A 26461-nucleotide genomic window follows, 5' to 3' on the forward strand; every position below is an offset into this window, starting at 1 on the left:
GTCTATTCCTGCGCTCCCCTGCGGCTGAACGCAGATAAACGGAGCGCAGGTAAAACGCTCGTCTGTAAGAGCCCTAAAGTTGAATGTCGATTTGAGTGTGGCAGGTCAGTGATCCAGGGGCAGGTTCCAAATGGATTATCTATTTGTTTCTCCATTCCTCCGCAGGATCTATGGGGCATATAAATGCAACTATTGTATAAATTCTCACAGCTGCCTTTAATGAAACTCAGGGATTCTGCTTAACAGGGCCAAACACATGAATCAACTCATGAATCAGTTACTGACCCCCCTCCCACGGCTGGAAACATAAGAGGCTTCAGTATTAGGGCTCTTACACACGGCCGATCCGACCTGCGCTCCCCTGCGTTCCGTTTTTTGGCGTTCAGCCGCAGGGGAGCGCAGGAATAGACGCAAGTAATTATTAGAAATGGGGCTGTACTCACTCAGGCGTGTGTAGGCGCAGAACGCAGGTTCAGACTTTTTCCTGCGTTCGGCGCCTACACGCGCCTGAGTGAGTACAGCCCCATTTCAAATAATGACTTGCGTCTATTCCTGCGCTCCCCTGCGGCTGAACGCCAAAAAATGGAACGCAGGGGAGCGCAGGTCGGAACCGCCGTGTGTTAGAGCCCTTAGACAGAGAACAGAAAGTGATTGGGAAGTGAAACAAGTGTGGAAAGGGGCAGAAGCCCACAAAGAAGCAGCAGCTGTACACACGGCAGGTAGATAGCAATAGAGCAGCTGGAGGGCCACGTGGGACTGGACGTGAGCAGCTTAACATGAGGGCATGAGTGATGTAGGGCTAGCACCCACAGTTTGGGGCCCCGAGGGGGAGGATGGCTCCCATTGGGGTTAATGAGTTGGGGTTCACATAGTGCAGGAGGCTGTGGGCTCAGTTAGTCAGGGAGAGTGGTAGATTCAGCCTGCCCACAATTCTCCCGCCTGTATGGGAAGCACAGGAGAGCCCTCCTGAGGTAGTTGGAATTGTACCCAAATGAGCTGTGCTTGATTGGCTACTCTTGCCTGGTCCTTGTCTCTGCTAGCCCTGGCCTGCCACTGCCTTCACCCAAGCCCTCGCCTCGTGTCCCTCTCTCCTGCCTGCGTCCCTCCTCCCAGCACAAGGGTGCAAGGCCACAGTGGAACTGCAGTGAGTGACAGGAGGCAAGTCCCATTGGCAGTAGCACATGCCCATCCCTGGAGGGTATCAGGGGTACAGGTCCCTGGGGGGGTTCTGTTATTCTGACCACACCCAGGCGTGTGATTGGCCAGCGCTTTGGAAGGAGGAGACAAAGGAGAAGGAAGATGAAGGCTTTTATTAAAGTGGTTGTTCATCTTTGAGTTAACTGTCAGAATGATGTAGAGAGTGATAGTCTGAGACAATTTGCATTTGGTTTTCATTTTTTATTATTTTACTTATTTAGCTTTTTATTCAGCAGCTCTCCAGTTTGCAGTTTCAGCAGTCTGGTTGCTGGGAACCAAATAACCCTAGCAACCATGGATTGATTTGAATAAGAGACTGGAAAATGAATAGGAGAGGCCGGTATAGAAAGACGATTAGTAAAAAGTAGCCATAACAATACCTTTGTAGCCTTACAGAGCATTTGTTTTTAGATCGGGTCAGTGAAAAACGAAAAAAAATAAAATAATGAAGACCAATTGAAAAGTTGCTTAGAATTAACCATTCTATAACATACTAAAAGTTACTTTAAAGGTGAACCATCCCTTTAAGGCAGTTCATTGGGTGGCACTGGGCCCCCGGGAGCTAAATGAGTAAATGCCAGACTGTAGTGGTGGCACAGGCAGAAGGGCACACCATTATAAGAGGAAGTGTCAAGACACTTTTGCCCATTACAGGTTCTTCTTCATATTCTGTAAAGCCGAGCTTAGTGGGTAAAGCAAAAGCCTGGCTGAATGGCCGAGAGCTGGGTGTGGCCATTATGGGACTTCTTTGTACCCCTGGGGGGAATTCCCTCTGTCTGCTAATTAAGGGGGAGGAGTTAATCAGCTAAAATTTTGTTGATTTTATGATTTTAAAAAAACTAGGTGTAAAGTTGAGAGCAAGGACTTCCAAGGTAATTTTCTCAGAGACATTACCTGTGCCACGAGCAACTTTAAGAAGACAGCGGAAGCTTAATGAGTGGCGAGAGATTGGTATAGGGAGGAGGGTTTTTGGAGAACTGGGCTGATTTCTCAATTGGCTACAAGCTCTTTGCTAGGGATGTGCTGCGCCTCAATAATGATAGTGCAGCTGTTTTAGGGGAGAAGATGGCTAGAGAGTTGGAGGAGATTTAAACTAGGCGTGGGGGGAGGGTTCAGTAAAGGATTCTGTGGAAGAGAGGTTAGATAAGATAGTGGGCAAAGGAAGGGAAAATGGGGGAGGAGATTTGGGTGGGGGTACTGTTAAAAGGATAGGGAGGAGCACATGTCATTTGTTCAATATGGTATAAGTATTAAATGTATGTTTGCAAATGCAAGGAGTCTGACTGGTAAAATGGGAGAGCTGGTGCTGGAGGGAAAATATGATGTGATTGGCTGAAACATACGTAGCTGAATGAGTCACATGACTGAGTAGTTAAAGGGGAACTAGCGCAAAAATGAAAATTTAATATACATTTCAGCATACTGAAATAAGAAACTTTCTAAATGCAATCAATTTTGCATTATTTCTGAAATAATCAAGGTTATGTTCACTATCCCTCTCAGCATCTGTTATGCTTCATTCTTTCTTCATGCAGGAGATGGGTGTCATATGGTCATTGACAGATCCAATATATCTTAGAGGGAGGCTTCCTTTCCGAGCAGATGTATTAGAGCACATTCAAATAACTGATTCCAATACAAATAGTGATGGGCGAATTTTCGGGAAACGGCGAAAAATTTGTGAAACGGCGCAGGCGTCTCGTTTATGACACTGGTGCCCGAAAAATTTTTTTTGACGCCGGCGAATTTTTGCCGCGAATTTTCGCAGGCGTTTCGCCAATATATTCGCTGGTGGCGAATCGCGCAAATTTGCCACGAATTCGCGCCTGGCGAATAAATTCGCCCATCACTAAATACAAACAAAATCTAACAAATTAACTGCCTTTTGCACATATTCTGCATGTAGAGAGACATGATGTCTGGTGATTTTAATAGAGTGAGCTAATAAGAATCCCCCTCATTAACAGGAGCACTGAACTTTATCGATCTGCATCTTTCTCCGCCCCAAGCCCTATCTTTTCCCAGTGAGCAGTTATGGAATCTGGGCACTTGCACTGCTGCCACTTTATCGAAGAGCCACTAGGGGTGCTGTAAGCTTAGGCACAGTAATCTACATACTCTTATAGCCAGTGCAGTCAGAAATCAATATTCTGGGGTACTGTATAATGGGATATAAGGTGACACAGCACAGAGTTCTTGTTCTTCCTCTCTAAGTGCATTTCTGGGGAGACAGGTGGTCAGTTCTGGTCCTTAAATTGCATTTTGCCCCTAATCAGCAGCCTGGCCGAAGTTCTAAAGAACCTGGTGTCAGAAGAAGGGTTCAGAAGATATAGCACATTTACAAATCCGTACAATCCAACATCCAATCAGAGCTCAGCCAGGTACCAACATGGCGGCATCCTCTTCGGTTCCAATGGCAACAAGACCTTTCATTTGGGTTTTAATGCCAAGTTCTGGGTGTCAGTGTGACTTTAGCAAAGCTCCATGTGTTTACTTTCCAGGACAGTGTATTGCAAGGGATAAGCTGAGCAGCGCTGCTGACCATTTGCCCTCCAGAACCTGCTGCCCCTCTACAGCCACTCAGTGAGTATTAGCCTTTGGTCCCTGTATAACATGGGCTCATATTATATTCACTATCATTTGGGCCCAGTCTGGGTTCAAGCTGAAGTTGTGCCCACTATGTCTGTTCTCCTGCAGGTGAGCAGTTTCCTGGGTGCCCTGGGTGAAGTTGACTGGACCCTCGCTGACACTCTGCAGAGAGACCTCCATTCTGGCAGAACAGACGTGAGCATAAGAGACAGTTCTTAACGAGCAAATTTCCCTGCTGTATGCCACCCAAATGTGCCAGCTCCTGGGTCAGTTGTATTTCAAGTAATTGGATTGTTTTGACCACCTTCCCTTCCTGCCCCAGCCAGTGGCACATATGTAGCCCTTGCTACACTATGGGGCACCATCAGTCGTACTGTTGAATTTCCATTGGCTGTGTGTGTTCCTGGGCAAGGAGGATTATGGGACATGGAGAAGTGGTGACTGGCACTTATATGGTTAACATGACAACTTTTTTTACTCGCTTGTTCGTGGGAATGTAAGAGAATAAATTGTATTTTCTATTTTATACCTAGATTCTCATGGGACAATTGGTGTGGCCACTCCCCCCCCCATATTGCAGGTACATACTAGGCAGATATCGGGTCCTTTATTCAGGGAGGGGCTTGTTATAGGGTTCAGGAAGGGGCATGCCCCTTGGGCACACGCCTTGCTGCCTGCCTTTAGTTCCAGCACTGAGTGTAGGTACAAAGGTGTGTATCACTGGGTCATAGAGCCAGAACAGCAGAACCTATGAGACCAGCTTATAATACTAAAATCTGATCCTCTGTATTCCCTCTGGGCTTGTGGTGGCCCTTCCTATACACAGCCCTGCCTGGAACCAGTATCAGAATTAGGATTCCGACTTGGGGGGACAGAATTAGGCAACCGTCTTGGGGGCACATGGGGGTCAGAATTAGGCAGGTAACTTGGGGGCAGAATTAGGCAGCTGACTTGGGGGCAGAATTAGGCAGCTGACTTGGGGGCAGAATTAGGCAGATAACATGGGGGCAAATTAGGCAGCTGACTTTGTGGCAGCTAACTTGGGGGCAGAATTAGGTGGATAACTTGGGGGCAGAATTAGGTGGATAACTTGGGGGCAGCTAACTTGGGGGCAGAATTAGGCAGATAACTTGGGGGCAGCATTAGGCAACTGACTTGGGGCAGCTTACTTGGGGGCAGAATTAGGCAGGTAACTTGGGGGCAGAATTAGGCAGCTAACATGGGGGGCAGAATTAGGCAGCTGACTTGGTGAGCAGAATTAGGCAGCTGATTTAGGGGCAGAATTAGGCAGCTGACTTGGGGGAAAAATTAGGCAGCTAACAGAATGATGCTCGTGTCTCCGGTGCCAGTAAGCTCTGATCTAATAATACAGCAGCAGCCGTGTTAGAAAGTGAGGGATAAGGCCAAGCTCCACTCCCCCTCCAGCTCATGGACAGGAACACGGACAATCGGGCATGTGCCAGCCAACCAGATCTCATGAGATGGGCAATGGGCACTTAATGGAGAGTTTGGCATCACTGGCAGAAGCAGGGAGTGCCAGCTTGGGCACCACTATCTGCCAATGTACCAGTACTATTAATTATTCATCTTCTGTCCTATAGAAGGGGATACAGATTGGGGGAGTGGGGCTTTTCAGCAGGAGCCTGACACCCACTGGGGGGTATCCCCACCACTCATTGGTATCTACACCAGCCACCGAGGAAACTCACTGGGAGGAAGGGGCAATAGTTTGGGTGCCAGTGCCAGGCTCCTCTGCCCAGTTGGGTGCTGCTGGGGGGAGAGGGGATGGACCATCTGCTCAGCCTGTTCATCAGCAGGAAACACTTTGTTGTTTGGGGCCATAAAGTGCTGGGGAATTATTTCCTGGTGCGTGGGGCACTTTGTGCCTCCCTATCTACTGTCAATAGGAGGATAATGAAGTGGGACAATAAGGGCCCAGGCAGACTATGGGCAGGTTCCGGACAATAAACCCACTGCTGCTCTTTATTAAACTCCTGATCTGTATGTAGGTTCCCTCCCTTCTGACATCATGGGATGGGGGCCACAACTGGGGCAGTAAATACAATGGGGCAGGTAGTGACATTAGCTGTGACCTACTGAAATTCTGTGATTGCCTGTGGACGTAGTGGGAGCAGTGTGCTGTGTGCCCATGGTTCTGCCAGGTCTCTCTGTAAACTGCCCATCCCCATGGGACTGGCACCTGCCCATTAACTGTATCTACCACCAAACCCACTGTAATTGCTGCAGGTTGATTCTCCCATGGGGCATTGTCATTGGTCCCAGAACATTGTATAGCAATGCACACACATACTAGGCAATCAGGTTGGGCCTCCAGGGACCCACGGACAAGAGATTTTATCTCATGGGGCCAATGCTGACTGTCCAACATGCCAGGTTGGGCAGATCTCACACAAGTGCTAAAAAGCTGCCGCTGGTGGGGCAGAGTCCTGTGTGTGGCCCGGCGGAGATCGGTTGATTGGTAGATCGGACAGGTTTGATTTTGACCCGACCGATCCCGCCGGAGCCCATTGCGCATTGTAATCGGATCGTACGGCCATAGGCTGAACGTTCCGATTACCCCAATATGCTCAACATGCTAGTTAATGGCATATCGGGGAAAGATCCGCTCGTTTGGTGATGTCGCCAAATGAGCGGATCTTTGCGTCTATGGCCACCTTTAGGGTGCTAGCGCGGATCTTTGCGTCTATGGCCACCTTTAGGGTGCTATTGTGCAATTGGGGTAAGTGTGGGCCATGGCACATTATGAGGCTCGGTATGCTCTCACCCTTAGGTCAGATTTTGTAGTGGCACACAGCACGAGATCCCCTTGCCGCCTTAAAAAGAAAGCACTAAAGACTCAGCTGCCAAATGCCAAAGCAGCTTTGGCATTAGACTGAACTAATCCTGTCTGTAGAAGGATTTGGGTTTCTTTGCCTTTTACTGGAATTTATCCTGTTTATGGAGCTGATTGGTTGGACTGGACATGACTGGAATGGAGGAAGTCTGTCTGATCTTTATAACCAGTCTGCTCGGGGGGACTACTTTGGGGGTTAGAAAGGGTTTAAGAGTAAAGGCAGATCAGTGCTAGGGTCTATCTCATAACAACACATGGCTGATACCAGGGTATTGTAAATTGTAAGTATTGTAATTTCTTCCAAAAACAGTGATAGATTAGGTTAATGATATTGGACTGCTATTATTCTGAACACAACTGTATATCTTATAGCTCTGCAATAAAGCATGATGGTGCTGCGGTTATTGTGCCAGGCAATAAGTACAGTCACATGACTTGCAGAAAGTTGAAGCAGGAATAGGGGAACGCAGAGTTAGCAAATGACCCTTACTATCAGAGGGGGGTCAGCTGGTTGATGAAAACAAAATAAAAGCGCAGATTCTGAACTCATATTTTTCATCTGTCTACACAAATGAAGAACCAGTAAGTGAAGGTTTCCTTCTTAACAGTCCCAATTCTAGTAATACAACTAATGATGCATGGTTCACACATGAAGAAATTCAAAAGAGACTTGAACATGTTAAGATTAACAAAGGTCCAGGGCCAGATGGTATTCATCCCAGGGTAATTAGCGAGCTTAGCTCTGTGATTGCCAAACCTCTTTACTTAATTTTTCAGGATTCATTGAGATCTGGCATAGTGCCGAGAGACTGGCGAATTGCTAAAGTGGTGCCTCTATTCAAAAAAGGATCCCGTTCTCAGCCTCTAAACTATAGGCCAGTTAGTCTGACGTCAGTGGTAGGAAAGCTTTTCGAAGGGTTAATAAAGGATAAGATACTGGACTTCATAGCAACTCATAATACTATGAGTTTGTGCCAGCATGGTTTTATGCGTAATAGATCTTGCCAGACTAACTTAATTTCTTTTTACGAGAATGTAAGTAGAGACCTCGATTCTGGGATGGCAGTGGATGTGATTTACTTAGACTTTGCTAAAGCATTTGATACAGTGCCACACAAAAGGTTACTGGTTAAATTAAGGAATGTTGGCCTGGAACATAGTATTTGTACCTGGATAGAGAACTGGCTAAAAGATAGACTACAAAGAGTGGTGGTAAATGGAACATTTTCTAATTGGACCAGTTTTGTTAGTGGAGTACCGCAGGGCTCTGTACTAGGTCCCTTGCTTTTCAACTTGTTTATTAATGACCTGGAGGTGGGCATTGAAAGTACTGTTTCTATTTTTGCAGATGATACTAAATTGTGCAGAACTATAGGTTCCATGCAGGATGCTGCCACTTTGCAAAGTGATTTGTCTAAACTGGAAAACTGGGCAGCAAACTGGAAAATGAGGTTCAATGTTGATAAATGCAAGGTTATGCACTTTGGCAAAAATAATATAAATGCAAGTTATACACTAAATGGCAATGTGTTGGGAGTTTCCTTAAATGAAAAGGATCTAGGGGTCTTTGTAGATAACACGTTGTCTAATTCTGGTCAGTGTCATTCTGTGGCTACTAAAGCAAATAAAGTTCGGTCTTGCATAAAAAAGGGCATTAAGGGATGAAAACATAATTATGCCTCTTTATAGGTCCCTCGTAAGGCCTCATCTGGAGTATGCAGTTCAGTTTTGGACTCCAGTCCTTAAGAGGGATATAAATGAGCTGGAGAGAGTGCAGAGACGTGCAACTAAATTGGTTAGAGGGACGGAAGAATTAAATTATAAGGGTAGACTGTCAAGGTTGGGGTTGTTTTCTCTGGAAAAAAGGCGCTTGCGAGGGGACATGATTACACTTTACAAGTACATTAGAGGACATTATAGACAAATGGCAGGGGACCTTTTTACCCATAAAGAGGATCACCGTACCAGAGGCCACCCCTTTAGACTAGAAGAAAAGAACTTTCATTTGAAGCAACGTAGAGGGTTCTTCACAGTCAGGACAGTGAGGTTGTGGAATGCACTGCCGGGTGATGTTGTGATGACTGATTCAGTTAATGCCTTTAAGAATGGCTTGGATGATTTTTTGGACAGACATAATATCAAAGGCTATTGTGATACTAAACTCTATAGTTAGTATAGGTATGGGTATATAGAATTTTAATTAAAAGTAGGGAGGGGTGTGTGGATGGATGCTGGGTTTTCATTTGGAGGGGTTGAACTTGATGGACTTTGTCTTTTTTCAACCCAATTTAACTATGTAACTATGTATGGGGGTCATTGTAGCAGTAGGGGCCCAGGGCAGTACAGACTTTGAAGGGCCCCAGTTGTAAAATGTAGAAGAGTTCTACCTATTAGCAGTCAATTCTTGTTCAACTCCTAAGGGCCGTCATTGTGGCCCTAGCAGAACGGAGATAGGGCATGGCAGACATAATTGGTGCTGGTGTCAAGCAGCAGAGGATTGATCCAAAGTTCTGCCAAGAATGAACCAATATAAAACAGCAATGGCCAATCCCAATCTCTCTGATTCCTGATTCGATTGAGTCTGTTCTTTTGGGCCACTTAGTCTATTACAATCTCACCGACACATTGCACTCTTGCAAAATTTCAGCCCAAGTAGCCTAAAGGCTATGCCCCTCATACACTAAAAGGAGCCCTCCTGCAGTTTTGAAAGTGTGGATGCACAGCGATTAGCTGGTGATTGTAAGTTGCCATATTAATGTCAGAACCATCAGAAATTGTATCTGACACAGTGTGCAGAGAGTTATTTTACTTGATTGACTTGTGAAACATTGTAGCTCTGTGTTTGGCTGTTGCACCCTGCCCAAATCTCGCTCACCTATGGACCCATTATTCTTCTAGAATGTCATCAACTAGGGACCAGAGGCTAGTTATTCTTCTAGAATCTCGCTCACCTATGGATCCAAGGCTGGTACTTCTAGAATCTCACTCATCTATGGACCAATGGCTGGTATTCTTTTAGAATCTCACTCACCTATGGATCAGAGGGCCATTATTCTTCTAGAATCTTTTTTTTTTGGTGCCATGGTGATGTGGTGCTGGGCCACATACATGCCCCCCTAAAATAGGATGACAAAGGGTGTTACTATTATACAGAAAGTGTACAGAAGCAGCGCGGCACTGGGAGTTGTATTTGTATAAAGCTGATTCTACACTAATAGATCCACTCATTTGGCAAGTTGTCCACATGGGCTGAATCAAATCCGCCGTCACAGCTGCAGATTAGGCAATTCTGATTTAAAGGGATACGGACACCAAAAATTTTAGTTCTTTTTACATCTATCATAACATTGTCTTTGCATGCTATTTATCATTTTGCCATAAAATCATTGGCCCGATGCTTTTTCATTACCTATCTGATCCTCCATGTTCCTCTATGAGGGGGCTGCCATATTTTTGCAGCAGTAATCCGTTAGCATTAAAATCTATAACTGACAGGCTGAGAAGGGACAGTTAGGTTGGCAAGCTAGTCAGATTTAGGAACTTCAAGTAACAATTTCTTACAAAAGCAGAACTATCGATGAAAAACTATACATGACCTATAGGTAACTTTCAATACTATTTTGAAGAGTATTTTTTAGTGTCAGTATCTCTTTAAGCAGTTCATTTCTCCATCTTGCCCTAGTGTCTCCATCTTGTCCTACTGTTCCCATCTTGTCCTGCTGTCTCCAGCAGGGCTTCTGGACCAATTGCCTCCATCTGGTCCATCTTGCCCTGATGTCACCATCTGACCCAACCCTCTCCAATTGGTCTGACTGTATCAGTCATGTTCTACTGTCTCCACGTGGACACATTGTCCTACTGTCTCCATCAGCTCCAACTGTTTCGATCTTATCCTACTGCCTCCATCCTTGTCCTATTGTCTCCATCATGCCCTACTGTCTCCATCTTGTCCTACTATCTCCATCTTGTCCTACTGTCTCTATCAGGTCAAACTGTCTCCATCTTGCCCTTCTGTCTCCATCTTGTTCTGCCGTCTCCATCTGATCCAGCTGTATCCATCTTGCCGTTCTTGACCTCATTCATAAACTCTAGGCACATGGGCTGAACCCACAGCAACCAATCAGTGATTTTCTTTTTTCAACCCATTGCTGTTTGAACACTGAAAGCAGACTGTCTATCATCTATCTGCCTATCTGTGTCTGTCTATTTGTCTGTCATATTTATAATATGTCTGTCTACCATCTGCCTGGCACCTCCTGCACCCCTGCAGTGTCCCCTTTGCTGTGTGAAACTGTTCTGTAATGTTGGTAGCATAAAGGGGAAGTGTTGCCAATGCTTGGCTGCGTGTGGCCCTTAATTAACGAGAATAATAATAATAAAAAGAGTGCAGGTAATTAGTGGCTGTGACGCTGCTGCCAGTGCATTTTCCATCTCCCAGTGGAACAGATTATGGGTGTCCCCTCCCAGCCTGAGGATAAATGGTTGAGGCAGGAGGCACCACACTCTCCATTAGCCACAGGCACTGCCAGAAACAGAGTCCGTCCAGCACCCACATGTATTCCAACCACAGGGAGCACCCCTGCAGGTCAAATCCTTTGATTCAGTCAATTCGGGACTGGATGAGAATCAGATCAATAATGAGGTGAGTTTGGGCTCCATTCAATGTTTGTTTGGGGGTCTATTTGTGAGTCTGTCAATAATTTGTCCTGGGGCACATAGAGACATAGAGCAACATGTACCTGCCCTTTCTCTCTATTCCCTGAAGAGTGAGGAATGACTTGCTTTGCTGTGAGCAGGGAAAGAGGTGAGATTGCTGCAATGACAAAGCGACTAATACTCTCAGCCCATTCAGTGGGGGGAGGATGGAACCTCTGGGATGAGATACAAATGTATCAGTGCATGGAAAGGGGCCACACACAAGTTTAGTGTTACAGTGATACAAAGTATCTGTGTTCTTTGACTTTCATTGTCTGAATGTTTAATTCACCCCCTTGAAACAGGTGTCCCCAAACTTTTTTACCCGCAAACCACACTGAAATGTAAAAAGAGTTGGGGAGCAACACAAGCATGAGACCTGTTCCTGGAAATGGCAAATAATGGCTGTGATTGGCTACTGGTAGCCCCTATGGGGACTGACAGCTACAGGAGACTCCGTTTGGCAGTACTGCTTGTTTTTATGCATCCAAAACTTGCCTCCAAGCCTGGAATTGAAAAAGAAGCACCTGCTTTAAGGCCACTTCCAAGGGGTTGGTGAGCAACACACTGCACTGGTTGGGAATCACTGCCCTACAATTAGACTTTTGGTCTCACAACACCACAGTGAACCCCTGGAACCATGTGACACATTCAACAATTCCAACAGACACAGGATCCAGCACGATCTGCGGAAATCATTTAGCACCCCAAGTGTCACATTGGTAGCTCTTTGCTATGTGTGGTCCATCCATGTACGGGCTGATGGCAAATAAGGACTAGGACCCCGTGAGTGAGCGGACACAAACTGCTAACATTAGCAAGACTTGCCAAATATAGCGTGAGGACCTGAGGCTATCAGAACTGACTAGCAGGCACTTAGGGGCAAGGAGTTATTGGGGAACAGGCAGAACAAGTACATGGTGACAATGGGGGTCTATTTATCTAAATTGTGCTCAGTGCAGTGACAACCTGACACTGAGCCCTATTGTTCAATGCACCCACATCAGCACTGGCATCCCAGCATGTGTGTGACATCCGCACCTCTGTGCTTACGGGGATGCAGAGATACCATTGACTACACTAGGGGTGCAAACTTCCATAAGCAAGCAGAACCCCAGCCATATATCCAACCGCCTGAAATCACCCTGTTTTTAAAAAGTTCTTAATCCGACAGAAGAATTGAACTCCAGCATCCCCTTTAGGAGCAGTGGTGTGTGGCGACTTTGTGGTGTCGCTTAATTTAAAAAAATGTACAAGACTGTCTTGCCCTTCAGCTGTGTCTAATCTACAGTGAGTGAGGGTCTGCTGTTTGGGCAACACTGATATCAACTGTTACTGTCCCCAGCAATCTCTGTCTTGCTCCTCTCCTGCTGTCTCCATGTTGCCCTGGAGTCTCCGTCTTACCCTACTGTTTCCGTCTTGCTTACACATCACTTGAATTTCTTATAATATTGTCAGTATCTGAATTTACAGGCAGTCTGTAAAGGTTGCTGCAAAATGTAATTATCACCAATGAGTGGCTTATGATTTCCCTGTACTTACAGAAAAACAGCACTGACAGTTGCACACACAATTTACTTTCTATTCTAACTGTCAGATGTGTATGTCCCTCGTTATTCTACCTCTGCACGGCTGCCTCTGCAAGCGACTACTCAGTATCACTGACCTGATATTGCTCTATTAAACATATTCTCTGTCTCGTTAATGCTCTCGTACATGTCCATGTCTACCACACATACTGTAGTTAGGTCAGATTTTTGCATGACATGAATAGTTACTGAGACTCTGGGGGATGCAAAAAGCTAACAGAAGCAGCAGAAGGGTTTGGCTGCCATTATTAAAGTGGTCATTAAGGGAGTGCAATCAGAGGCTTTGTAAGAAGCAGACAGTAACGCAAGGCTGAGCTCATAGGGCAAGGTGAAGAAAGTAGGTGAGAGAAGCAGAAAGTAAAGCAAGATGGAGACAGTAGGGCAAGACAGAAAAAGTAGGAGAAAACTGAGCCAGTAATGCAAGATGAAGACAGTAGCACAAAACGAAACAAGTAGGGCAAGATGGATTTCAGCATTATACCGATTCACAGTAAGAGTGCCTTGCTGATTGGCTGGCTCAAATTTGTCTAGGTCACTGTATAGATTAGACATTACACTATGTTTGATGTCCACTAGGTCTGGCCTGCTTTGAACAACTGTGCCCAAGTGTTTTTTAAATCTCACCTCCAGTTGTGTACCTTCTTTTGTAGTTCAATAAATCAACTTACATCAAGATCGAAGACAACAAAGAATACAATGACAATATGTATGAAAGAGGCAAAGCCTCGATCACCTTCTCCCTAAATAATGAGACTGGGGGGCTGGTCAAAGAACTGAAGCTTTTCCAGTTGTGCAATGTTCTATTCTACTGCTCATATGTTGTGCTGTTGCCAGCGGGACAGGAGACAGGCTTAACCCAATGGAGAGTCACTCACACATACATCAACACATGATTTACAGGATAAGTGAATTCTAAGAACTGTGTATTTACATACTAACACACATACACAGAGTAAAATTAACTACTAGCAACACTCATTTCCCTAATAACTGCTTGTGACTGGCAGGAGAAACACGTCAACCTTATTTACATTGAGTCCCGAAAGTCAAAGAGAAGAAATTCAGAGTTTGAGATCTTTATGGATTGTGACATAATCAGGGAACAACTGAATGAAATCTTCCAGCTGCTCAAGCCCCACATCAATGTGATATCTATGAGCCCCCCTGAGAATTTCCCTGTGCAGGAGGACGGTAAGAAAAGATGGGGTAGGATTCTGTGCATTAACTAACCAGAAGCTTACTCTCTTTTAACTCTTCAACCAGAAGCTCAAGTTCACCATACATAGCCATGCTTATACAGAACTTAATCTATTGCTGATTCTATGTGCTGGATCTTGGTCACTAGTCAGAGACTGGGGTGTACACCTTTTCAACACTGTTGGCAAACAAGTCATAGACACTATGGGGCAAATTCACTAAGATACGTAGTTGCGCCATCGTCCTCTTCGCCGCACTTCGCCAGGCGTATTTTTCACCAGCGCTCAGGGGAAGCGTAAGGTTGCGAAGTTGCGCTAGCATTAATTCACCAAGCAAAGCAAAGTTATGCTAGCGATGCTTAATTTGCATACGGCGCCAAATTGAAGTTACAATGGAGGTATATGTAGCAACACTACACAAGCCTGGGAAACTTTCAAAACACCAAATAAAATTTTTATTTTGCCCTACACATGTGCTCACTGTATAGTTAAGGTGGCATGAGTTAGGAAATGTAGGGGGGAAGGAGGGTAGCCCCAAAAAAATTTTTGATCTTTTTCAGCCTATCACCCATAAAAAAAAAACGCCAGCATTTTTTGGGACTTAGAAAAATGTTTAACTTTTTTTGAAGCAATCCCTATCTACTCTATTGCACTTCGTCTGGTCTGAGGTGGTGAAGGAAGTGTGGTGTAAAATTCGCACTTCAGTGAATTTGCGTAGTTACATCCGTTGCGCAAATTCGCCAGGCGTAAGAGTGCGAAATAACACTAGCGAATTTACGCCAGCATCCGTTAATGAATCGGCGAATTAATGAAAATGCACTATGCTAGCGAATTAACGCTAGCGTTAGGCGCTTCGTCCTTTAGTGAATTTGCACCTATGTATCATGTGTGCATCTTTATGTGCATGGTGCTGGCTATACAAACACATAAAATACATATTAAAGGCAGTCACAACCAAAACTGGTAATGTAACGGACCCTCAGGGTAAAGCTCATGATAATTTCACTGACGTGTCTGGTGCAAGGGCACAGATGTAACAATACAATCGGCAGATCCTCAGACTGATAAAGAGTCCTGAGAAAATACGGGTCCCACAGGGGCCACCATAACTTCCCCACCTGTTCCCTGCAAATGTATACTCTTATTGGCATTAGGGGACAGCAGGTTAGACAAGAAATGATTCGGGTGGTGAAGCAGCAAGACACTAAATGCAAGAGTGAGGCAACGAGGATGCACTGGGACACATACAGAAGGACCTTGGGGGAGCTGTTTTCATTCCATGGCAAGTGCCCAGTAGCTCTGGATGTCTAGATACAGGAAAGTAGCAATGGCTGTTAGTGAAACACTCATCCTTCATTTTATTCCCCCCACCCATGCAGATATGGAAAGTGTCCCCTGGTTCCCCAAGAAGATCTCTGACCTGGACAAATGCGCAAACAGAGTTCTAATGTATGGATCAGATCTGGATGCCGACCACCCTGTAAGTACCTGCGGCTGCTTCTCTATTACTCACATAGGGGGTCCCAGCAGAGAGTGCGATACTGAGCTGTTAGTACTTGAGCAGGGATAATCCACAATCACTAATGGCAAAGCTGTGCTTATTGGTGGAAGGAGCAAACACCCCTGCATAGGACCTGTATCACCACAGCATCTCCTAGGAGACTTCATATGTTCCCTCCCCCTATCCTGTCTAAAGCTAACAACAGCAGCAAAGATCCAATTGTACGAATCAACGTACGATCGGACTTCCCCATCCCCGACCTGCCACTAACCATTCAGATCAAATAAAGTACAAAAGAACAGATCAGCCGATGTTCTGCCCCTGACAGCAATCGTACGAATGTTATGTCCGACCAAAGTTAGTGACAGTTTCCCTCTGAAAATCGTATGATCGGCAATACATGCAGAGAAATTGCCCGCAGCCGACAAAAATCTTTTAACCTGTCTGATCGACCAAACGACCGATCTCCGCCGGATGAAAAAGTGTCGGGACTCTCCACACACGGTCCGAAAATCGTACGAATCCTTATTCGTACGATCAGATCTTTGCTTCAATGGCCAGCGTAAGGGAAACAATATGGCAGCTCCCAGGTATATTTATTTGCACAAATAAAGAGAGAATTAATGTTCTGGACACAAATAGCTATGCATCTTTATGTTAATGTAAAACCTGTAAGAAGGGTATGTGCTTTACTAGAAAGTAAACAGGATATCATGTTATGCAGACTGGGAGTGATGGGGTTGTACCCCCAGTACTGTTTATTTATTAGAAATATATTTAAAATAAATGAATACAAACAAGTATTAATGGATTCCCTTGGGGCAAGGAATATATCATTCTGAATTATTCTTTTGTTTTCCAGGGTTTCAAGGACAACGTGTACCGTAAGAGACGCAAGTATTTTGCAGACATTGCAATGTCCTACAAATAGTAAGTGTGAGCAAGAATATGTTCCCTACTAATTGCTAAACAATAGGGATGTAGCGAACGTCGGAAAAAATGTTTGCGAACTTCCGGACAAAAATGCGAACGGTTCGCGAACGTCGCGAACCCCATAGACTTCAATGGGAAGGCGAATTTTAAAAGCTAGAAAAGACATTTCTGGCCAGAAAAATGATTTTAAAGTTGTTTAAAGGGTGCAACGACCTGGACAGTGGCATGCCAGAGGGGGATCAAGGGCAAAAATGTTTCTGAAAAATACATTGTTGACACAGCGCTGCGTTTTGTGCTGTAAAGGGCAGAAATCACACTACGTCACTCAGGTGATGTTTCTGGACACGGAATGTGAAAAAGCTCACACAGCTAGGTGGCACTTGGTTAAAGACTGGGCAAACAATGCCTGCAAGGGCAACGTATACAGTAGTGGATACGGAATATATTATTGCTGCTGTAAAAACATCACTCAGGTGATGTTTACGGACACGGAATTATTATTGTTATTATTTAGACAGAATGTGAAAAAGCTCACACAGCTAGGTGGCACTTGCATACCTCCCAACTGTCCCTCTTTTGACCACTCAACCCCCTGTCCCTCTTTTGTACTGGAAAGTCCCTCTTTTCTCTGCACTGAACAGCCAGAAAAAAAACAGTTTCTAACTTAATTAGCTTTTGGCAGAGAGCTCAGAACAGCTAACAGGTGCAAATAAGATACTTTGTAACAATTTTTATGAATGATACCGTCAAGTGAGCAAATAATAGTTTTTAATTACTAGTTGCTTGTCACCTCCAGGATGTTCGTCCTGTTGGTGGCAATATTTCTGTAGTGGTGTGTTTAGCAGTCACCGTGCTTGTGCGCACGTGCACGGTCAGGCAGAGGTAATTCAATGTACAGTGAAGTGAACCAAAAAACACTGATTCTGCAGTGTGGGCCCAGTTTTGGTCTACTTTATTGATCACCTGCGGTGACCATAAAAGATGCGATTTTGCCACTGTTGCAGAACCCTGAAAAATTAGGCATGTGTACTTTCCTGAAAAATTATGTTTTTTTGTCGCAGCCACTGAAGCACAGAGGCCAGAAAAAATATGCCATATAAATGCTGAAAATATTAATTTTTTTTTGTCGCAGCCACTGAAGCACAGAGGCCAGAAAAAATATGCCATATAAATGCTGAAAATAGTCTTTTTTTTTTGTCGCAGCCACTGAAGCACAGAGGCCAGAAAAAATATGCCATATAAATGCTAAAAATAGTCATTTTTTTTGTCGCAGCCACTGAAGCACAGAGGCCAGAAAAAATATGCCATATAAATGCTGAAAATAGTCATTTTTTTTTGTCGCAGCCACTGAAGCACAGAGGCCAGAAAAAATATGCCATATAAATGCTAAAAATAGTCATTTTTTTTGTCGCAGCCACTGAAGCACAGAGGCCAGAAAAAATATGCCATATCAATGCTAAAAATAGTAATTTTTTTTGTCGCAGCCACCGAAGCACAGAGGCCAGAAAAAATATGCCATATAAATGCTGAAAATAGTCATTTTTTTGGTTGCAGCCACTGAAGCACAGAGGCCAGAAAAACTCAGGATTTACCTGTCCAAAAAGTTTTGATTCAAATGAAACCAAACCAGTAGGGTTTGCACCCTAGTTTGTAACGGTGGCGGAGGGAGGAGGACGCTAAAGGACAGCTGTGTGTGGAGTCATGCGGCGTGCAGAGAAGGACAGCTGCATGGGGAGTCAGAACAAGTCTTCCGGCGTGCAGTAACCCTCCGAGATCCATGCCTCGTTCATTTTAATAAAGGTCAGGTAATCCACACTTTTGTGACCTAGGCGAGTTCTCTTGTCAGTTACAATCCCTCCTGCTGCACTGAAGGTCCTTTCTGAGAGGACACTTGAGGCAGGGCAAGACAAGAGGTTCATGGCAAATTGTGACAGCTCTGGCCACAGATCAAGCCTGCGCACCCAGTAGTCCAGGGGTTCATCGCTCCTCAGAGTGTCGATATCTGCAGTTAATGCCAGGTAGTCCGCTACCTGCCGGTCGAGGCGTTCTTTGAGGGTGGATCCCGAAGGGTTCTGGCGCTGCCTTGGACTGAAAAACATTTGCATGTCTGACGTTACAGAGTGGCCAAAGTGCATTGTCCTTGCAGGTGCGCTCGTGGCAGGATTACTGGCACCTCTGCCCCTGGAATGTTGATGAGTTCCTGAAGTGACATCACCCTTAAAAGCATTGTACAACATGTTTTGCAGGCTGGTTTGTAAATGCAGCATCCTTTCGGACTTGTGGTATGTTGGTAACATTTCTGCCACTTTATGCTTGTACAGAGGGTCTAGTAGCGTTGCGACCCAGTACAGGTCCTTCTCCTTAAGCCTCTTGATACGGGGGTCCTTCAACAGGCATGACAGCATGAAAGACCCCATTCTCACAAGGTTGGATGCAGAGGTATCCATCTCCGCTTCCTCGTTATCAAGGACTACATCATCCACGGTCTCCTCCCCCCAGCCACATACAAGACCAGGGGTCCCCAAACGGTCACCACAAGCCCCCTGGGAAGCCTGCTCCTGTTGGTCCTCCTCCTCCACAAAGCCACCTTCCTCCTCTGACTCCACTTCTGACACCTCTCCCTGCGTTGCAGCAGGTGCCTGGGCTCGTTCTGGTGATTCCGACCAGAAATCGTGCGCTTCCTGCTCCTCGTCACGCTGGTCTACAGCCTCATCTGTCACTCGTCGCACGGCACGCTCCAGGAAGAAAGCAAAGGGTATTAGGTCGCTGATGGTGCCTTCGGTGCGACTGACCATGTTTGTAACCTCTTCAAAAGGGCGCATGAGCCTGCAGGCATCGCGCATAAGCACCCAGTAACGTGGGAAAAAAATCCCCAGCTCTGCAGATCCAGTCCTACCACCCAGTTCAAACAGGTATTCATTGACGGCTCTTTGTTGTTGCAGCAGACGTTCAAACATGAGGAGCGTTGAATTCCAGCGAGTCTGGCTGTCGCAAATTAAACGCCTGACTGGCATGTTGTACCGCTGCTGAATGTCAGCAAGGCGTGCCATGGCTATGTAGGAACGTCTGAAATGGGCCGAGACCTTCCTGGACTGCCTGAGAATGTCCTGGAATCCTGGGTACTTCGAGATAAAACGTTGGACTATTAAATTCAGAACATGTGCCATGCAGGGCACATGTGTTAAATTGCCCAGTCTCAGTGCTGCCAACAGATTGCTTCCGTTGTCACACACCACTTTTCCGATCTTCAGTTGGTGTGGGGTCAGCCACCGATCGGCCTGTGACTGCAGAGATGACAGGAGTACAGATCCGGTATGGTTTCTGCTTTCCAGGCACGTCATCCCCAAGACAGCATGACAACGGCGTACCTGGCACGTCGAATAGCCTAGGGGGAGCTGGGGGTGCACAGGTGTGGAGGAGGAGGACCCAGCAGCAGAGGAGGAGGAAGCAGAGGAAGAAGACGAGGTAGAGAGCGAAGGAGGAGTAGAGGTGGTGGCAGAACCGCGTGCAATCCGTGGCGGTGACACTCCACTGTTGTTGTTGAGCCACGCATTCCCTGCTTCCCAGCCATAACCAAATTCACCCAGTGGGCAGTGTAGGTGACATACCTGCCCTGACCATGCTTGGAGGACCATGCGTCAGTAGTCATATGGACCTTTGCCCCAACACTAAGTGACAGAGATGCGGTGACTTGGCTCTGCACATGGTGGTACAGGTGTGGTATTCCCTTCTTTGAAAAAAAATTGCGGCTGGGTACCTTCCACTGCGGTGTCCCAATTGCTACAAATTTGCGGAAGGCCTCAGAGTCCACCAGCTGGTATGGTAAAAGCTGGCGGGCTAAGAGTGCAGACAAGCCAGCTGTCAGACGCCGGGCAAGGGGGTGACTCGCAGACATTAGCTTCTTACGCTCAAACATGGCCCTCACAGAAACTTGGCTGGGGGCAGATGACTGGGAACTGGTGGTCAAGGTGGAAGGCGGAGTGGAGGGTGGTTCAGACGGGTCAAGGACAGCAGAGGTAGAGCAGTAAGATGCTGGACCAGAAGGAGGGTGGCTTTTAGTTTGTCTGCTGCCTTTGAGGTGTTGCTCCCATAGTGCTTTGTGCTTGCCGTTCATGTGCCTTCGCATAGAAATTGTACCTATGCGGGTGTTGGGCTTCCCAAGACTCAGTTTCTGACTGCACTCATTGCAAATTACAACGCTTTTGTCAGAGGCACACACATTAAAAAAATCCCACACTGCTGACCTATTTGAAGCTGGCAATCTGGCGGTAACAGTAGAAGTTGGCGGCAATGGCGGGTGCGTTGGCTGGCTGACCACAGGTGGCGATACATGTTGTTGCCCTACTGTTCCCTGCGAGCTGTCCTCCCTGCTTCTTCTAAGTCTTATTCTCCTCCTGCCTCTCTGACTCTCCGTCTCTCCATCTGAACTATCCTCCTCTTGCTCTCTTCTACTGGGCACCCACAAAACATCAATCTCCTCATCATCATTCTCCTCAGATGCATCAATTTCTTCTAACAGCTCACAGAAGGAAGCAGCAGCGAGGACCTCCTCATCACTCATTATGTCCATCTCTGTTGTGTTGTCTGCCAGAATTATATCTGGTGTAACGTCCTCATCTCCTTCATCTTCTTCTGCCAATAATGGTTGCGCATCACTCAGTTCAAAAAACTCATGTGTAAATAACTCCTCTGACTCCAGTGAAGAAGGGGCGCCGGTGGTGGAGGAAGTGTTACGTGGGGTGCCCATAGCAGAGGAGGATGAGGATGTTGTGGCAAAGTTAGAAACGGTAGAGGATGGGGTGTGCTGTGTAAGCCAGTCAACTACCTCTTCAGCATTTTGGGAGTTCAGGGTAATTGCCTTTGTAAAACTGGGCAATTTCCTAGGGCCACAGGATAGCATAGCAGCACGGCCCCTAGTGCCTCTGCGTAGCGGCCTGCCTTTGCCTGGCATTTTTTTTAAAACAACAACTCAGGTGGTATATTTAGACAGAATGTGAACAAGCTCACACAGCTAGCTGGCAGTTGTTTGAAAATGAAGAACACACTGGGCAAACAAATTGAAACAATGCCTGCAAGGTCAACGTATACACTACAGCAGTGGATACGGAATATATTATTGCTGCTTGAAAAACGTCACTCAGGTGGTGTTTCTGGAGACGGTATTATTATTGATATTTAGACAGAATGTGAACAAGCTCACACAGCTAGCTGGCAGTTGTTTGAAAATGAAGAACACACTGGGCAACAAATTGAAACAATGCCTGCAAGGTCAACGTATACACTACAGCAGTGGATACGGAATATATTATTGCTGCTTGAAAAACGTCACTCAGGTGGTGTTTCTGGAGACGGTATTATTATTGATATTTAGACAGAATGTGAACAAGCTCACACAGCTAGCTGGCAGTTGTTTGAAAATGAAGAACACACTGGGCAAACAAATTGAAACAATGCCTGCAAGGTCAACGTATACACTACAGCAGTGGATACGGAATATATTATTGCTGCTTGAAAAACGTCACTCAGGTGGTGTTTCTGGAGACTGTATTATTATTGATATTTAGACAGAATGTGAACAAGCTCACACAGCTAGCTGGCAGTTGTTTGAAGAACACACTGGGCAAATAATGCCTGCAAGTGCACTACTATTGGTGCACTACTATGAAGAACAGCAAACAGCACTGGACATGTTAAAGAACAGTGAGATAAGTAAAATAAAAAAATATATATATATATTAAAAAAAAAAAATTACTCTGGTTGGTGCTGAACTACTAGGAGCAGCACACCAGTCCCACTCCCCAACACAGCTAGACTAATAGCACTGGGCTCTTATAGTAGCAAAGTAAAAAAACAAAAAATAAAATAAAAGCAGTCCTTACAAGGACTATTGGGTTACAGGCAGCAGTCAGCAGATGAGAGATCAGCAGCAGTGCCCACAGCAGCTACATACAGAGCACTGCAGTAGAAGGTAGATTACTAGCCAGCAAAGCTACCTAACCTAAAATGTCCCTCAAATCCCTGCAGAGTTCTGTCCCTACAATACAGAGCAGTATCAAGTAGATTACTAGCCAGCAAAGTTACTATCAACTGTCCCTCAAATCACTAACAGCTCTCTCCCTACACTAGCTCTTCCCAAGCACACACAGGCAGAATGAAAAAACGCTGCAGGGCTTCAGTTTATATATGGAAGGGGAGTGGTCCAGGGGGTGTGGGGGTGGTCCAGGAGGGAGAGCTTCCTGCATTGGCTGCCATGTATCTGCTGGTCTGGGGTGAGAGGGCAAAAATAAGCGCCAGCTAAGGCGAACCCAAATTGGCGAACGTCGCGCGACGTTCGCGAACATTCGGCGGACGCGAACACCCGATGTTCGCGCAAACTAGTTCGCGGGCGAACAGTCCGCAACATCCCTACTAAACAAGTGACAGCCCTTCAGCTGAGGCTGCTGGGAGTTGCCCTGTGCCAGAGCAGTTTTATAGATATCGCAATAGAATGATGCAATGACACCATCCCCACCGCTCTCCATCATAACAGGAATGGAAATTGATTCTCTTCACCCATTAGCCTCTTCATTCTGTCACTCTCAATCATTCTTCTGGCCCCTGGTCACCTAAAGGGCCACAATACTCTTTCTGTGTCCTATTACATGGGGGGGGGGGTCTCCCTTGAGCTTTGGCAAAGAAGTTTTGGCAAAGGAGTTTGACAGCATGTGACCATGAAAAAATGGCACCAATTCTGGGAGAACATAAAACCCAGGAAAGCATAAAATTGGGGGTGTACTGTTTGTGTAAGTGCGGCTCCTGCTCAATATGCTCTAGAACATGACCCCCAACCAGTAGCTTGCAAGCAACATGTTGCTCTCCAACCCCTTGGATGTTGCTTCCAGTGGCATCAAAGCAGGTGCTTAATTTTGAATTCCTGGCTTGGAGTGGAGGCAAGTTTTGGTTGTTTAAAAACCAGGTGCACTGCCAAACAGAGCCTACTGTAGGCTACCAGTCCATATAGGGGCTACCAAACAGCCAGTAACAGCCCTTATTTGACACCCCCATGGACTTTTTCATGCTTGTGTTGCTCTCCAACTCTTTTTTACATTTAAATGTGGCTCCCGGGTAAAAAAAGGTTGAGGACCCCAGCACTAGAAAAACACAACTTATTTTCCTTCACCTGACAGTGGGGATCAAATACCCCGCATCGAGTTTACAGAAGAGGAGATAGAGACCTGGGGGACAGTCTTCCGGGAGCTCAATAAGCTGTACCCAACGCACACCTGCCAAGAGTACCTAAAGAATCTGCCTCTCTTGTCCAAATACTGCGGGTACAGAGAGAACAATATTGTGACATCTATGACCACATTTATTTGTTAGTTTATCTGCACGTGTATGGGGAGTCCGAATGGCGCACCTGACCGATATCTGGCTGAAAATCATTACATGTCGATCAGGCAGGTTTATTTTCCCCATAGCTAGTTGATGCGGTCCTCACCTTGATGGCTTGTATACCCGATTTTGTAATCTGATCATTTGGTCCTAGGGCCAACGGTTGGATTAAAGTGGACCTGTCACCCAGACACAAAAAGCTGTATAATAAAAGTCCTTTTTAAATTAAACATGAAATCCAATTTCTATTTTTTATTAAAGCATTCATAGCTGTTATAAGCTAATTTTAACATCTCAGCTGTCAATCAAATATTGTCTGCCCCTCCTCTATGCCCTGGGCATAGAGGCAGGGCAAGGAAAGAGAGAAAAGGTCTGGCACACAGAGCAGTTTAAACCGGGGTCACCTGACGAAAGGGGAACGCCCTCCGAAACGTTGTTGATGCAATAAACACACCAGGGGTTGCACCCCGGTTTAAACTGCTCTGTGTGCCAGACCTTTCTCTCTTTCCTTGATCCATTGGGAGTGCCGTCTCCCTCAGGTCCTGGGCACCAGCATTACCTCACGAAGGGCCTGAGTGTGCGCGTGGTTTTCTCAGTGCATAGAGGCAGGGCAGACAATTACTTTCACTTTCCATTTAGCACTTCCTAGAAATCACTGCTCTCCCCACATTCCCTCTCTCTTTTTCCCCATTTAATTGTGTAGCCAGGGCATGGGGATGGACAACAGGTCCCTCATTCCGGAGCACAAACACGATTTTGAGCTGATGCAAGGCTTGTCTTAATAACAGTGTCCACAAAATGGCTCCTGCCTGCTAGCTGTAATTATGAATTCCCAGACTGGAGGAAACAAAAAAGATTTAAATAATTTATATAGTGTAATTAAAGTTAATTTTGCTTGACTGATGTGATAAAATAGGATTATGAATAATTTTTTGGGGTGACGGGTCCCCTTTAAAGACAGATATTGGTCACTTTAGGAGGGCATATCGGGGAAAGATCCACTCTCTTGGTGACCTTGCCAAACAAGCTGATCTTATAATGTATAATGGTCTACAGTTAGGTTTGTGTAGACATCCCTCCCACTAAATTCAAAATTGCCAACTTTACCTTTTTACCATGAGCCAGCAGCCCTATTCAGAAAAACTGTACCAGCCTGGAGTACTTTCTATCTAAGCAATGCTCCGCCACCTTATCTGCATTTGCCAGCAGGAAGAGTATTTTCTATGACTTCACCACTGACCATGATTTGTGTTTAAGGTAAACATGCTATGTGGGAACTGCTGGAGGGACAACTCCTATATGAATAATCACCAAGAAGTAGGTGCTATATAACGATGATATAAGTAGGTCAGTATGGCAGGCATGGGGACCACAGAGAGACATATGTTGTATAGTTTTGAGGACACAAGAATTCATTAGTTAGTTAGTTGGGTGCGGGCAGATGTGTGGGTCAGGGTCAGGTTGAGTTTTTCTCGGCCCACACATCACTACCACCTTGAGGTGGGTGATAGCGGACTGATCCAATTGTTGGGGTCTAGGGTCTAGCCATGCCATGAAGGAGTGCAGCCTTCCCTTACACACCACTAATTTTTTTTCACTTTCACTTCCAGGGAATTTGCTAAGACCATTCAACGTCCCTTTGGGCTGAAGTACAATCCCTTTACCCAGAGCGTGGCTATCCTGAAGGATACCAAAAGCATAGCCATGGTAGTCAGCGAGTTGCATCATGAACTAGACATTGTCAATGATGCACTTAACAAGATGAACAAGCAGCTTGGGGTTTAAGGGGGAGCTTTAAATGCAACAACAGGTGGAAAGGAAACAAGCAAGAGTCCAATCCAGCTTGATTGCATAACTCCAAAGCCACATCTGAGAATCACTGCAAATGAATCACAGGGCTCAGGATGCTCGGTAGCACTGGAACATTCCATAGAGTTGCAGACAGTGCTGGAATTGGGGAGGAATGCACAGGGATGCCATCCCTTCACTTCTTTATTTTTGTGAAATATTATCCCCTCAGAGGGGATGCAGGAGTTTTGAATCCCAGAACTGTCTTTTGCTCCTCTCCACTTCTGCATGCAAATACAATGCAGAGGTAAAATATAATATAGTTAAATATATAGTTAATAAAGTACCCCCTCTTGTAAAATATAAGGATATTATAAGTTACCGAGGAGTTTCAGGAACATATAAAACCACGAGGCCGAAGGCCGAGTGTTTTTATACAGGTCATGGAACTCTGAGGTAACTTCTAATAACCTCATATTTTGCAACAGGGGGTACTTTATTTATTATAATACACAAATTTCAGTGAGTCATTTGACAGAAATTACATCATAACTCACCGTTTATAACTGATAACATCAGAACTCACCATTTATAAGGATATAATTTACAAGATATTCATGGCTTTTGCGTATTATATAGAGGATAAAAGGAGAAAAACGATTGCTGGGAGACACATATAAAAGAGATAGAGAAGTGTTAAACAGATAAAGAAGGTGGAGGCACCAGAGAGAGTTAATGAGAAAAGAA

At 45.5% G+C, this 26461-nt stretch overlaps 1 pseudogene; it reads left to right on the plus strand.

Annotated features, from left to right (window-relative positions):
• The first annotated feature begins 10714 nt into the window (after positions 1-10714).
• Positions 10715-23954, plus strand: LOC108714952 (annotated as a pseudogene).
• The last annotated feature ends 2507 nt before the right edge of the window (positions 23955-26461 follow it).

The sequence above is a fragment of the Xenopus laevis genome, chromosome 4S, assembly GCF_017654675.1.
Source record: "Xenopus laevis strain J_2021 chromosome 4S, Xenopus_laevis_v10.1, whole genome shotgun sequence".
NCBI lineage: Eukaryota > Metazoa > Chordata > Amphibia > Anura > Pipidae > Xenopus > Xenopus laevis.